Genomic DNA, 12,566 nt, shown 5'->3' with positions numbered 1-12,566 from the left:
AACAAAAATTTTTGCCGTAGCGGGTCGCGAGTTTTCGTCACAGGGTATCGACATAGCATCACAAAAAGTGCAATCCGGTTGAAATTCGGATCAAAAATGTTCTAAAACATGTTATTTAAACACTTTAGAAACTTGCTTCCTGCTCAAAAGCGAGTTGGCAGCCATCTTTGTTTACAAAACAAGCTGAGATGATGGTAATGAAAGGGACACGTTATCCCGACGTTGCAGGCGCCTGGTCACGTGACGGCCGTCTTTGCGTGCCAGGGAGAGGGAAGGTGGGGAGAGAGAGAGCGGCGTTCAGAGCAGCAGCTGTGTGTTTGGACGGTTTTTTTAGGGAGTGAAAAGAGGGGAGGTCGCGCTGCTTTCTCTCGTTTTTTCCGGCTTCAGGGTAGAGGCGGCTGGCGCCTCGGACAACTCGTGTCCCCTTCCCCTCTCCTTCCCCCCTTGAAAACGTCTCTACATCGCGGGACGCGTCCAGACTGTCAGAAGCGGCCAGGTGACCAGTATCGTACCCTTCGTCGCGCATGGCAGTTGTTTGCAGCAGTAGGCCTTGCATTATTCCTCCTCCAGTTAAGGCGGCGGTACCACGCTAGCGGCGGTCACCAGCCGTTTTTCATCACGTTTGTGTGAGTGGTGTGGCTCATCCGTTTGAGCTAGAAATATGATATTGAGCGCATTGTAAAGATAATTGTATCATCTTTGCGGTGGTATGTGTGGCTAAAAGCTATTCACGTTAGTATGATAGCAGTGAGCAAAAGAGCGAGGGGCATAAAACGATATTTTTGCTCGACTTGCCTGCGTTGGACCGGATTTTTACGAAAACTACTGCTCCGAAAAGAAAACTGCTTCTGCAGCTTTTAGATGAAGTGTGACTCGAGAACCTTGCGTCAAGTTATTGAGTTATATTGGGTAGTTATTTAGAACTGGTGTCATAAATAAGTGTGAAATTTAAAAGAATGACGCATTAATAACTCCTAGTCCAATTCATAAATCACAAACATATTTAGCAGGATTGTAGATAGTACCCATGTTGTTAATTCGTGAAAAGTTCATTGAGCTACATGTCATAATTTTTTAGTTTTCATTGTTCAAAGTTGGTCGTAACCTAGAAACGGCGCTTTTTTTATCTGAGTTTTAGAAGCAAGTAAACGTCGTATAGGGAACAAATTCGGCACACGAAATATTTAGGAAATATTCGAAATCCTCTCGAGGCGGCATTTCGCTATGACAAACAGAACGGTAGTACTGCGCCATTCAATTGCGCCATTTTTTGTGCGCCGTAACCTCCGCAAAATACATCCAGCGCGAAAGATCTCTGCTATATTCCAGGCTTTTTTGACAGGAACTGAAGTCGCTGGTCTTAATACTACCAGTGATGTAAATTTTGGTATGATAAACGACTCATGTTAGCTCGCACTCGCCCCCTTTGTTGGTCGACGGGGCTGCTGCATTTGAATCTCGCGGGCGTTTTGACTCAACAATGGAGTTCCGCCGGTCAACGACAGTGGCGCTGTCAAACATTTTGAAGCAAGACTTACGAGACAGACGACTGACTTCGCTGAAACCTCTCCTGCCTTTCGGTCGTTTCTTCGGCTGTTCAGCAGGCTGTCATCGGCGTATCGTGCTGTTTTGCTTGTTGGTGTTTTTTTTACTGTGCTTTTGTATTTATGTGCAGCGCCGTTTTTTATCACGTTATCTTGCCAGTTTTTTTGTGTGTAAAAGTGTCAAATGGGGAATCGGCGGCGATACCTTCAGCGCAAAAGGTCGACGATGACAAAGCTTCGTACGCGCATGGCTGATGTCAGGGCCAAACGCAGGTGAGCCATTCGGACCGCAATTTTGTTATTAGTATGTGCATTGAAGTCCCAACTGTACCTGTGTCGCTTGCATGAGCTACCTCGTAGTGTGTGTTATCGAGTGCGGTTTTTCATGAACGCGTGTGCAAGATTACCAGTGTCACGGCACTGTGACATTTCGTAAGGCGAGAGCAGAAATCTTCTGCATAATTCTTTGTTCCTTAGCTGGGGTCCTGTAGAAGTGGCTCTAAATTGGAGAGTTGAGGGTTAAAAGTCACAGAGGGCATTGAGGGATATTTTATGTATATGACGACTCTCGTCCTGAGCATGCGCACGTCGCGGGTTGGATCTCAGATGTGGCAGATGGAATTGTTTTCTTCACTCCGCTCTGAAGTAAGTGTATAAACTGTTGGCATTTCTAAAAAATATACTACAGCTTATACAAGGCGATAAAATCACCTGCTGATTCTGCATTGCGCAAAACATTTCGCGTTTGCGTTTTGCATTCCTCCTGAGCTCGTTAGGAGCTCGCAGTGCGTGGAAGCGGCAGTTTACGTTGTGGGGGGATGGACACCTTTCTATGCGAGTGGCATTTGGCAGCTTATGTGTAGATTATGATGAGGGAGGGGCAAAGCCTGATAAAAAATCGTACAAGCGCACTGCGAGCCGTAGCTACTGCAGATACCTTAGTACCGGTGATAAACTAGTTCTTAGCACTTGAAATTTTTTGCTGAGGAGGTTCAATTTTCTTCATTCATGCACCTAGCACGCGCCTATGATGCTGATTATCTTCTAGATTCGTGCTAGGAGGCCGGTGCTTTCTAAGAAATATAATTGTGCTCATGAAATTCACTGCATAACTGTGGCTAGAGAAATGCGCTAGTCAGTGCATGCTTCTGTTTCGTATTCACTGCAAGTAAATTTTTCTTCACCCACTTCGCTGCAAGAATAAATTGTGAAGTACAATTTAGGGATGTCGAAGAAGCCCCACTTCTCATTTTTTATTGTCTGTAGTGTTGAAAAACGGGCCAGAGGGCAAAACTTGTGATGAAAGTGATGGATGTTCAAGTGCCCCAGATGAAAACTGTGCTCTGTGCACTATCCAGTGTACTTCCTTTGACACAGTGAGAACCATGCCAACCATGTTATCAAGACGTCGGTCTGCCTTGACTGTATGTTGTGTGTGGTTCTAGAAAACAGGAAGTGTTAGCAGTGTAATGAGTGACAGGGACTCGTCAGGCAAAAGTGAATTGCCTTTTGTCCTGTCCCTCACACCAAACTTGTCTGAATAAAGACTTCAATCATTCAAATCAAAGCAATCAAATTAGGAACCTGTATACCTGTATCAATATGTTTCTAATTGATTTTCAAATATAACCGTTGAGATCCCTGCTATATGAAACATGAAACAGTGTGTTTTCATTTTTTTCCGCTTTATATTTTCAAAAATGTGGGGCTTTTATATGTGCGTTGCAACGGCACTGTTGAGTTATTTCTTTTTCCCAAGTATAGCTTAGTTGGACATGTTGTACTTCTTATGCCTGCCCATTACTTTCCTTTCTTCTGTTCTATAGCTGCGTCTTTCCTTTTGCTACTAGCCCGCTTGTGGCGTTCACTTTCCTTGGAAGCACCGTATCAATATACACTTTCAAATGATATTCAACCTCACAGCTCACATTTTTCTGCTTGTTTGTAATGGATACAGCCTTCTGCTGGTAAGCTTTTTCTTCGTGAACTGCTGGTGACATCAAAACAAGCAGTGTATCACTGTTCCAGCAGCTTTGTATCACCCTGTATGGCGTAAGCAGAATATGTTTCTATCGTGCTCAGCAGGCTTTTATTTTAACATATCTGCTCTCATTGTTACAGTGGCAGCAAATTACTTAGATGTATGTAAGGACTTTTCAGTCCACTTGCTATGTTTATGCACATATTTTCTTTCCTTTTTCCGTTACTGCCCTCACATTTTTGTATGACGGGAGGTAAGCATATGTCTTTGTGTGTTACTGAAACACAAAGTCAATGGAAAGTAACTGCAATGGTTGAGCAGTAAAGAACAAGCTAATACCCACTTTTGAGCACTGACATTTCCTGTCACTTCCTGAAAATAGACTCACATATGACATTGGTATGGACTTGTTTGCTTGCAGGCAGCCACCATGATGTGTGGGGGAGTTGTGCAAGGCATCTGGACGTGCTTAGCAGATGTTGCAATAAAATGGTCCTGTTTTTATAAGGAACATGCGTTTGTCTTTTGAAAATGCACATCAATGGAAGTGAATGAAGCCTTCTGCTTCTGCCTCTACCAGTGGCGAAGTGCATGTGTGGACAGTGCGATTTCACTAGCATTGTAGTGAATGCAAAGCATGCCCCCAAAATTATATGTCAATCACACACTGCAAGAAAAAAAGAATGCACGGATAACATTCTTGAAAGGTATATGGGAGCGTAGCTGGTGATATGCATGCGCACAATGCAGCAAAAACAATGCCAGCATCTCTTGCCATTGTTTGCACTGCATGAAATACCAGTACTTTCCCTCAGCGGTGTGCAAACCACGGATACCGAAATCGTTAGAAATGCAATCATTTGTCAGTCTCGGCTACAGGGTATTATGATTCAAAACTAGCTCTTGTAAATGGCGCGGTTTCCGGAAGAGCTGCTCCGCAATAGTACAGCGACATTTGCTGCGCGTGGCGCTGCACGGATGCGCGTGTAGTGTCTAGATAGGAGTAGGTGAGTTGCATAAATATGGAAGTCTGCTATGGTGGGCTTGCTGCTCGCACCGCTGGCACTTCCTCTATGTGCACGTGCCAATCTGCTCGCGGGTGCTCAAAAAGGGTGGTGTCCCTCATTGTTAGTCATGGCTGGAATTCCGCTCCGGTCAAGAATGGAGAAAAATTGTGCTGCGGGCGTGCGGGGCAGCTTGGTGCATGCGAGTGAGAGGGGGAGCTTGCGGAGCGGGCGAGCGTAGTGTATGTGTGTGTGTGAGAGAGAGAGCGCGGTCGCCGTCTCCCGAAGTGCGCGCCTCACGTGTCAGGTCGCCGGCAACGCGAGGCTGCTCATACTTTTCGCGGTCCTTCCCACTGGCTGTACCGCCTCGCGTAATGGAAATACAAGCAGGTGGGAAGGTATTCCCTCTTTCCCTCCCTCTCTACCCTTTGTTTTCCCCTTCACTGTCATCTCGCTTTCCATTTCCATCCCCCAGCCCCAGCTCAGGTGCTTCTAGACATGATAGCAGATGCCGGGGCTGGCAAGAATCCTTTTACCTTCTTTTTCATTTACAAGAAAAGCCACTTACTACTACTACTCAGGATAGTTCCGTGAACACGAGGGGCCGAGAGCTTCCGGTGAAATTTCTTGGAAACCGGTATGAAGTCCTTTGGCTGCGTGGTCTGTGGATGACATTGGTGAAAACATTTCGTCTAAGAGCTATTTTTCAGCAGATTTTGAAGCCCACTCACCAACACCATCAAGGACTTCAGGATAATTCAGCAAGGTTATGTGGGAAGCATGTTTTACATCGCAAATTGTTTTTTGACCTGGTTTACAAAGCGGGGAACATAAAATGACGTTAGTGTCGATCCGTATTCACAAATTAGAAGACGATAAATATTTTCAAAATGGTGCTCGTCTACCTGATAAACATTTACGACCAGATTTTCATTAGCGTGGTTATGAAAAAAACCTAATTGGAAGGGGCCGGAACTCTACATTTTACCAGATCTGACGAACGCTTCAGCCTCTTGCTCAGGACGGTTCCTCATGCTTGTTTACAAAAAAGCATACAGCAGCAGCATGCTTGCATTGTCTTCGCATTCCGGCCTGGAAATAGCATTTGCCACAGCGGTTGCTTTTGTGTGCATGGTCATGGAACGTGAAAAAAATCTGCCATAATTTACACACACATCTATTTTCCTCAATATTTCATGAAATTGTAAGATATTACGGTAGTAGGCATTGCTCTGGCTGAATGTAACTTCTAAGTCAAAATGTTTGCTTGCAAATAAAGTATTCCCGCATGCACGGTAATCTCTTCAGCTTCGCATATCTGTTTAGAGGCACATTATTTTATGCTCGCATAAAGATTGTGTTTATTATTATTAGCGCAAAACGTAACAAAACCCCATTGTATTGGCCTCGAATTTCAAGTTGATTCACTTAGGACACACACTTCCCCATTGAGCTAACAGCGTTTTCATTGACAATCTGCTCCACTGAGTGCACGTGAACAATTAGCAATTTTCGCTCCTTCAAGTTGGCAGAAAAAAAAATGTTTTCACTATTTTCTGGGATACACATCTTAGGCTCTACATTTTTCTCACCTGAAAAAGAAAAAAAAAACGCGACTGCGCATACAGATTTGCAGGCAGGCCAACACGTGCAAAGAAAACTGGCTTCCTTCAAGACACACGTCATCAACGCACGTGTTTCTGGTCCGATGGGCAAAACATGCGCCGTACCGAGAAGGCTCACACTGGGAGAAGAAAGGCTGCCAGGCGTTTCGAATTAGGGAACAAAGCTGGTGGGGGAGTGCTCGGCACCTGAAAAACCGGTTCAGAACCGAAGTCGACGATTTTGCCCATCGGGGCACACCTTTTTGACGTCACACTGTTTACATCAGGGAGAGGTCTATTATGAGGCACCGGCCGGATTCACTGGCGCCTGGAGCGCGCTCCTGCCACCCGGCCTAAGTCATTCAGCGCAAGCGTTTCCCCTCTTCTATCCTGTGAGGGCCGGCGAGGCGTCTCGAATCGGGGTAGAAAGGCGGCGAAGGAGCCCTCGGGACCAACAACACCTGCTCAGAACTAAAAGTTGTCAGTTCTGCCAACCAGGCCACAACTTTTTGACGGCACAGTTCTGCGAAGGCGATTGACATGCGGCCGTTCCAATCCAAGGTTCTTCTGCAGCCAAGGCCAGGCTAGAAAGAGGAGACAGACCTGTGTGCCTCTGCTGCGGGGAGTGGGTACAAGTTGTCAGGGCGCACCCGCCCTGGGCGCAGTGGGGTTTGTAATAAAAATCTTTAGCCCGGCACCCAACCCTTGCTCCAGCCGTCGTGGTGAAGCGGTGCGTTGCGCGTTTCTTTCCAGGAACGACGCTTGCTCCGTCAACAACTGCGAGGGGTTGACGCGGAGCACGGTACAGCAGAGCACGGCTGCTGAGACTACACACTCGCCTTGCCGGACCAAGTGTAGTGTGTTCGCCAAACTCACTGCTGGGCAAACGCGTTTTGGTACGAGGCTTTTGTCGCAAGCTTTCTGGCACGGGGTTTTTGACACACGAGGTTTATGTAGTACGGGACATACACTGCAAGGGCGTTTGTCACGCAGGGCTAACAAGGCAGAGCTTTGGAAACGGATGTTCTGCACTCGAATCAATCATGCTGTATCAGCAGGAGGTATGTTACAATTTCCGATTAGCGGCTTGGAAGACGTCCTTTTAGTGCGAGTGTAAAGCGTGTCACAAGCAAGATGGAGATGCGCGATTGTTGTCAGTGCACCACCTGGAGCTTCTGGCGGAAGTAATCGCCTAACGCGAACCGCACAGAATGGCCTTCTCCCAAAGGACGGTAGGCAGCAAGTAGTGAGCTACTTCGAAGACGACGACCTATGGCTTCTTCATGGTGGTAAAAAGGACGGATTTGTGGTGATGACCACCCAAACCTACAACAAAGGGCCGCCTTTTTGTTTTACGTTGGGGCTGTCGTCTCCACGAATCGTCTTGTTTATCAGCATAAAAAAGTCATAGGTCGTCGTCTTCGAAGTAGCTTACAACTACTCCCTGCCTACCGTCCTTTTGGGAGAAAGCCAGTCTACGACAGCCCCAAACTATACAACAAAAAGGAGCTAGTGCGCTCCATATCCTTATACAGGCCTATCGTTATGGTGTTCACTCTGCAGGCTTGTCTGCTCACCTGAACGAAGTTTTTCTATAGCGCGGATTCGTTGTGATAACAGCCCCAACCTCCAACAAAAAGGGGTCCCTATAGGATGTATATTTACCGAGAGCAATTCATGTCAACCGCAAATTAGCCGTGTTCTTCCCTTCGCCACCAAGGATGTGACAGATGTGACACCTTTTTTGAGAAAGCAGACGGACGTTGGGTTTTTATTTTCAACTGATGTTGAAGGTTTATTATAGTCTGTGCCACGCGCAGAACTGCCTGAGGCAGTATACGCGAGTGTACTGATTTCAATGGGGCTACATCGTTTCAAATTTTAGCAGGTATTAGTGTGCAAAGATTCTTGTGCTTAGCTCCACTGTTGTTTCTTTTGGAACAAACATGTTTGTTCCTGGTGTTGCACCGGTGCTATGCAATATATTTTTATCTTCCATTGACCGTGCCTTAGCACTTTCTGCTGACGACGGCTCTGTCCTGCGAATATGTAGATGTGTTGACGAGGTAACCGCACCTTGACGCATGTTAGCACTTTATAAGGAATCTTATCCCTGCTTAGACAACTAGGGAAAAGCCTTACTTTTACACAGCCTGAAAAATATTGCGTCCAGGTATGGCGTGCCTGTTGTTTTCTCGGCCACGAGACAGCTCAGCGGTTTGTGCACACGTAATGGGCGAAGAAAAAAGCACCAGTGCGAAAAGAGGCATGGTGAATGCTTTGCGGATTGTGCAGTTGGTGTGGTATATGAAATTCGCAGCATGAGAGCACTCAAAATCGCCAGAAAAGGGAACTGGGTCTAATTTACCTCTTCACTGCGCAGAGTGGAAATGGGAGCCGGCGCTTGACAGTGTCAAGGTTCTTGGCAGGAGTCGCGAATAAGACAGCGCGCGAGGTTCTTTGGGGCTTTTCTCATTGCAAAGAAAGGAGCCGCATGTTGTAGTGATTGTTCTGCTGCATTATGTTTTTTCATAATCACCAGGCCTTGATAGTAAATGACTTCCTTCTAATAAAGAAGTCTTTTCTGCGTGTTGTGGATTTATTGCTATGCGTTGAAAGCGTTCTGTCGCTTTTGTTCTTTTTGCCGATTTATTGTATATCACTGTATTTTGCAATGATTTTCTGACGCTGCTTCTGCAAAGATACTTTTGTACAATAAGCAGGAAACCGGAACTTGGAGATCGACGGTCAGATTGAAGATGCTGAAGTCGTTGCAAACTGTGATTCCACGAAGGAGGGTTGATGTGATAGCAATTGTGCGCGGATCGTGTGACTGAGTGCCCTGTATATATTTGAGCCCCAGACTTGCGAATAAACAATTGGTAGTCGAGCCACTTTATTGTCTGTTTCTCTTTTCCGGTTTTTATATTTTTGGATGGTTATTTATTTCTCATAATAAAGAGTTTTAGTTGTTGCAGTTTTTGTGTTACGCAGGAGTGCTGAAGCGGGCACAGCTCTCATCATGAGAAATTAGTTGCTAAGTTGAGCTTTGCGTTTCGAGTAGACATGTAGTATGCAGTCTTCCTCGACTAGCCTGGCTTCCAGGACTATTGAGGATTTGAGGGCTCTAGGAGGCTCGTTTGTGGCGACCGTGTATCCCGGTAGCCGATCATCGTGCACATCGTACAAAAAATGAGGGTGCCAACAGGGGTGCCCTAACAGTGCTCATTTCTTCAGAAGGCATCAACTGGAGGGTACTGACAAACTATGCCCCTCGTGTGCCTCTGGAGTGGATGCCATTAACAAATTTTCTGGGCAAGTGGCTTATCACGCTTTTGTCACGTGAATAACCTTTATAACAACTATACAGTCAGGTGTGGCTGAAGAAGCAGGTTCGACATCCGTGCGCGTGGTTGGTAGATGATATTTTTTCAAAATGTTGATATGATCTGTTTAGACTTATGCCTTCGCTCCACTGTTGTTTCTTTTGGAACAGACATGTTTCTTCAGAAAAATAGTTGCCGCTACGGATATCGACTATGCTGCTGTGCCGGCCCAAGATGGCTCGCACTTGACATTAGAGACTCCGGCGTACCGCGTGTCGCTGCCAAGGCGCAGGGGTTAGCGCATCAGGTGACTGCAACACTTCGCGAAAAAGTAAAAAAAGAAAACCGTACTGCCAGTTGGCGTATTTATTTCTCGCTTTCTGGGTGTTTTTTCGCGCAGTTTTTTGAACACGATCGACGAAATAAGTGTTACTGCAAAATTTGCAGTTTGACCCTTGCGGCCTCTTATCAAGCGCTTTTTTGAACGTACTATCAGGATCAAAAGAAATGCGGTCAGAGTGCAGGTCGAGCTGAGTATTCGAAAGAGCAACTTTTGAGAAGGAAAACCGAGGCTCCTCTACTCTCTTCCTCGATTTTTTTTTCACATTCCCTCAAAATGCGGACTGAACTCATGTATCCACGGGACGAATGCCCTGTGTTGGCTGACGCTCTGACAACCGGTGCCGTTGCGCAGTTTCCACAGCTATTCTAAAAGATTTTTTTTTTCAGCGAGAGAGCTACCGGGCGCTCCGTGTTAGGAGCACAGGGAACGCTGTGAGTAGCGAGACAGGAGGCGGCCAGAGATGATTATCCTAGGGCGAAGACACGATCTTGCACCCCTGCCTCGCGCTATGGCTCATCGGTTGAGAAGCGCTGTCTTGAAACGCCGCCATATATTTCGCATCGGCTCCTGGACAATGCAGACCACTGGGAGGCCAGATCTGCGAATTTCCGCTACCTATCGGCGAAATTCACTAATTGTGCAAGGATCGATTCGCCCCAGACCTCAGCGTGAGGACAAAATGTTTTCTTATGCTAGAGCAAACACGAAACAGAGCAAACGAAACAGAGCAGCAGAAGCGATTTCAGTTGAAAAGTGACGTGAAAGCAAAAGTCCACTGATTTTGCGGACATCAGCTAGAGGACTACCACGGTGCGTATAGCTCTGACTTCCCGCATTCCCTGGAATCGAGAAAAAATGAGCCTTTTACAATACAAATTTACTACACAAACAGTGCCAGTACAAAAAGATGGGAGGGGGGGGGTAGTGCAATATCCACATTCGATCGCTTATTTTCTAGACAGATGCTGCCGCACGCTCACATCCCTGTTCACAAGACAGCAGGGAACTAGAACTGTTGGAATTGTCACAATTTCGTGCTGATCACTAAAGATATCACAAAAGCAGGAACGTTGCCTCGTGTGGCAACAAAATGCAGTCCCAATGAATGGATGGAAATGCTATGCTAAGGCTACAGTAGGTAGAAACTCGACGCGATTGTAATGAGTACTTATTAGCTCTTGCCAGCCATGTCCCGCAGTCTCCAGTCGAAGTTTCACAGCCAGTGTTTCCTTTTCGTTTTTCTAACCTTGGTGGTGGTAGTAGTTTATTTGACAATAAAATGTGAACGAAAAGAATGTTGCCGGCTGCGGCCGTAAGCACTTTCGGGATTTTTGTTATCATGCATGGATGCGCGGGCGGAAAAAAAGAAAATCAGCATTACTTGCAACGTATCTCAACGTCACAGACTACCTCTCCCAAGCTATTATCGGGAACGGGTGGGAGATGAAGGGGGTTAACACACTGTGATATTGCTTTCTTTTCCTCTCCGCAGCTACTGACCCAACGACTTGAACGCAATATGTTTGTACCATTCTGATATGCCTTATTCTGCAACTTAAAACAGTGCGCATGGACAGGACACAGTCAAGAAACACACAGACACAGCACCCATTTTCTCTTATTTACTGTTACCATATCAGCTGTCTCTTAGAATTCTACATAGCACTGGCAGCGTGTGAGTAAACAATAAAAACACTCGCCACGCTTCGAAATCTCGGGTTGATGTTTCACTGCAGGTGTTTTTCCTGGAATTGCGAAATAAACGTTTGCATGGTGAACGGGAATCAATAGCACACAAGCTACGCGCCACGCGCCTTTGACCGCAGAAAAGGCTGTGACAACACACATGGCAACCGCCCTTTGAAACCAAGAGGTCATCTACTATTCCGCTGCATCCATTTCGACATCATCCATAGTTTTACGAAGGCCATAGCCCATAGATATCTTGTGGCCCTTTGTTATGGATGCCAGTGGAACCTACGAAGCTTTATTTTGTAATATTGCTTGCCGTGGCTGCCGCTGCTAGTCATCAAAATATTGGTCAGGGTCGCGAGAAAAGAATAACTATAAAACAACGTGTACAACTCTGGAAAAAAATGGAAACAAAATATAATTTCTGTAAATGTCAAAGATATAGAGACTTCGTGTTCAGGAAAGTAAAAAAAGCGCTAAATTCTACACAAAACACACAGAAAGACGGACAGGACGGGCGCTGACTCCAACTGAACACAATGTCACATCAACTAGCCCCGCAAAAGGTCGCATTCGAAATAGTGCCTCCTAAAAAAGAATCGCCAGGCGCCATGGCAGGGCCGCCAAGGGGTGCGTAGGGGCGAAAGAAGCAGTACGGGTGTGCCAAACACGTTCGAGCGCGGTCGTCATTGTCGTAGCGTATATCCCCCTCCGTGACTAACCGCCTCCTTCTGCCACAACGCGAGGGAGAGAAGGTCAAGGTAACGCAGAGAGGAGGACCAGACCGTCTCGGAGGAGCGCTTTTACGCTTCCACGGACAAGTGGAGCCGCCCTGGTGGTTGAACTAACGTCTTGTCCAAGATGGCCGCCGTGGTACCCCCGCCAGAAGCGCAAGTTTCTTAAGGCACATCTCCATGGGCCCATCTGAGGCGCACGAGCGCAGCGCCTACGCGTACCAGCGTACGCCGGAGCCGGTCTGCACATGCGCGAGGCGCAGGCGCGAGCTGGCGCTTGGCAAATATCTGTCCATGTCAGATATTCGTGCCTCGCTCGCGCCGAGGCCGGAAGTGGC

This window comes from Amblyomma mixtum, chromosome 3, assembly GCF_055824585.1.
Source record: "Amblyomma mixtum isolate Tamu chromosome 3, ASM5582458v1, whole genome shotgun sequence".
NCBI classification, from domain to species: Eukaryota; Metazoa; Arthropoda; class Arachnida; order Ixodida; family Ixodidae; genus Amblyomma; species Amblyomma mixtum.
This window is presented reverse-complemented; position numbering follows the sequence as displayed.